Source organism: Olea europaea, chromosome 1 (assembly GCF_002742605.1).
Source record: "Olea europaea var. sylvestris chromosome 1, O_europaea_v1, whole genome shotgun sequence".
NCBI classification, from domain to species: domain Eukaryota; kingdom Viridiplantae; phylum Streptophyta; class Magnoliopsida; order Lamiales; family Oleaceae; genus Olea; species Olea europaea.
In genome coordinates, this window is record NC_036237.1 from 1,033,959 (window position 1) to 1,037,502 (window position 3,544).

The window sequence follows — 3,544 nt, forward strand, 5'->3', positions numbered from 1 at the left end:
AAAAAAAAAAAAAAAAAAAAAAAAAAAAAAAAAAAAAAAAAAAAAAAAAAAAAAAAACCTCGGCCATCTCAAATTTTAGTGGATATCTCAAAGTTCAATAGCCAAAATTTAAACCCCAAAGTTCAGTGAGTATGGTCAGAGTCTTTGCCACAAAACTTTGAAAAACGTCTTCCTTAACTCACAATAAATTTGGATTTAATTAAAATTCATTGTTAATTTTTAGATTTAATTTTATTTAACAACTTCATTGTGTAATTTTGTTGTAAAACTCAAATATTACAATGAAAATAACTTTAAATTCTAAAAAAAAAAAATTACATTTAACTACTGTATAATTGAGTAATCATTCTTAATTATATACACAATGCTTGCAAAGCAGTGTAAATGAAGTGACTATTAATTGCAATGATGCACACAATATATTTATTGTAAAAAATATATTAAATCCGAAATTTTGTAACAAGATTTTTAATCCCTGTTTGATGGCTATTATTTAAAAAAAAAAATGGAGTTCTAAAAATAGTGATTTTTTTTGGAGAATGTGTAATTAAAAAATTGAAATTTTTTTTTGAGTTTACCTATAAAATATTTTTACTGTATAAATGTGTAGTTAAATCCAAATTTATAGCGAGCAATAGAAGACGTTTTTCAAAGTTTAATGGTCAAAGTTCAACATTTTTTAAAGTTCAGTGATCAAAATTCGATCACCTAAAAGTTCAATGAGCAGTAGAAGACATTCTTCAAAGTTTAGTGCCCAAAATTCAACAATCTCCAAGTTTAACGGTGGATAGGACGCCACATGTACATTCAGTCAGCCACTTCACCAATTTCATTAGAGGTTCGAGATAGAAGTTATGCTAGTGAGTAACGTACAATATTTTTCAAAGTTTAGTGTCAAAACTCGATATTTTAAACTTTAGTAAGTAGTAGAAGATATGGACCTAAATTTAGTGACCATTGAAATAATTAACTCGAGATATGGTGGTATATGTCTATGTAACGGGGTGAAAAAGGAAGATTGAGGACTAAGGTGCAACAAAAATGATAGGATGGTAATTTAAATACTAAAATAATAGATTAAGGACTGTCTTCTACTAAATCAATAGCCTTTGACTAAGGATGAAATTTCATAAAATATATTTATTTTTGAAATATTGAAAATTTTGAGTTTATTTCTTCAAAAGTTATCCATGCAAGGATCCACGTGTCAAATTCCATTCGGTGGGACCATCACCGCCCACAGGGACTCCAAAGCCTAAACAGCCCTGACCGGCTGACCGTGACTTCCTTGGCATTTTCGTAATTATAAGCTTGTCGAGGGGTAACTAGCAACAAAATAAAAGTTCCAGTTCATAACAGACTGAGGAAACAAAAACTAACTCCTCTTTGGTCTGAAAAACCTCCATAAGCAACAATTCTTCGATGAATTGAGGAAACCCATTAGAAAAGAAAGAGAAGGAAATCCCGCATAATGGACGCCGACGAGGTGTGTCGCCGCCACTTTATTTATAACCATCCACCAACTACCTCGCTGATTCCCGTTTTATCATTTCTTTACTTGATTTTTTAGTTCTACATTCATCTCTTGTCTATAAATATGGGATTCCTTTCACTTTTTTATTTGCTTTGTTTCCATCTTTACTCCTTCTTGGTGTTTTCCTTGACATTTCTAAGCTTGTTTATGTTGTTTGATCTCAAATTTCTTCACTTGATTTTCCTAATTAACAATGGGGGCAGATTTTAGTTGTATTCTTGGCTCTTTTTGTTATCATCGTTTACTCTAATTCTTGGTATTTTCTTGAGCATATATTTGTTATAAAGTCATCACTTTATTCCCCTTATTTTTAAAAAATAAATAAATAATTGCACTCACCTTGATCTTCTGTTAAACCCTTATTTTATTTTTATGTTAGTTCCTAGTGGTTTCTTGATTATATGTGTGTGTTTATGTGTTTTTTCTGCAGTTCAATTACTCTACTTTTGTTCAAAATTCAAAAAAGTGGGGGTTAGATTTTGATGCATGTGATATGTAATTCTTTTTTTGTTCTGGTATTCAGAGATTGACGGCTTTGAAGAAGGCGTACGCCGATATAATTTTGAACACAGCAAAGGAGACCGCAGCTAGGATTATGTCTTCTGAGAAAAAGGTAGCACATTATCAGTACGAGCTGCAAGCAACAAAGGAGGAGGCACTGAGGATGCTATTGCGCATTAAACAACTGAGGGATTCTAAGGTGAATCAATGGTTTTTGGAATTGTTTATACTCTCTCTTTTAATTGGATTTCTTTTACTTGTAACAAGTTGTGGGTAAGAAGAGATTTTTTTTTCTGTCTTTCGAGTTTCAATCTTCTGTTGTGCATACTTTTGTGGGTGAATTTGTGAGATGTATAGTATTGTTCTTTGAGATGAAATACACTTGATTCTATGAGAAAAGACATCTTAAGTAAGGTAATTATTGTACCTCCAAGGGGTTATGAGTTTCCCAAATGATAGCTTTTCAGAAATTATTACCTTTTTTGCTTGAAATAATTGTAATTTATTAAATTTGTTGTTTCCTTTGTGATAAACTAAAGCGAGGATTTTTAATGAAGGTAAACTTCGCCCAGTGCTTTTGTTCTCTAAGTTCCCTTGTAGGTTGATAGGATTATCTAGGCATATAATGACAAGTTACGTAGTTGGCGCCATACAAAATGAAATTGCTAGGTTTGGAATTTTCTGTCATTAGACACAGCAAAATTTGGAACAGCATTACATTTTAAAGTTGGCCAGTAGTCTTAACTTGTAGTTATTTGGCACTTTTTGAGATGGCATTCTGTGTTCCTTCCTCACCATTATTTTGAATTTGCTAATGGCATGACTGAATGATGTTAAATATGGTTTCCTCCTTTTCACTATGTTGTGTTGATCATTGTTCATCTTAAATTGTTACCAATATATTTATTTATTTTGCTCAAATGCTAGATGCCAGTGTCATGTCAATTAATTGTTATGTCTATCTTTCTCTGAAATGTTTCAGAAAATCATGTTATCCCCCCTGATTTGTTAGGAAGACCAATTTTGATATATTTGATAATTTATGATTTTTATAGGCTGAATTTGTTCGCACTTCTTCTCGATCTCGGTCATCCTTCATAGTATGTTGACAATTGTCGCTGTAAATCATAAATTCTAAGCCCTAGAGTTCTTTTAAGCTGTACTTAAATGCTATACACGGTTCACTTTACTGGATTAGTTGCCGCAATAATTGGAGTATTTAACTGGTCTTTAGTCTGTTAAAATACATCACATTTCTCCTACATCCCTCAAAATTGCAAGCATGTCTGTTAAACTTAAAAAGAAGTAAAAGCTACTTTTAAGAATCTTATTCAAAACATGATTTTGAAGTTATTTTTCTGGAAAGACTTACTTTCTAGAAAGAGTAACTTCTTAAGCTGAGACAGAGATTCTCTTAGCAGATTTTCTTTCCTTTACTTTCTCTTTTTCCGTCTTCTATATGAATTCAAAGTTACTGCTGTGCTCTCTCTCTCTCTCTCTCTCTCTCTC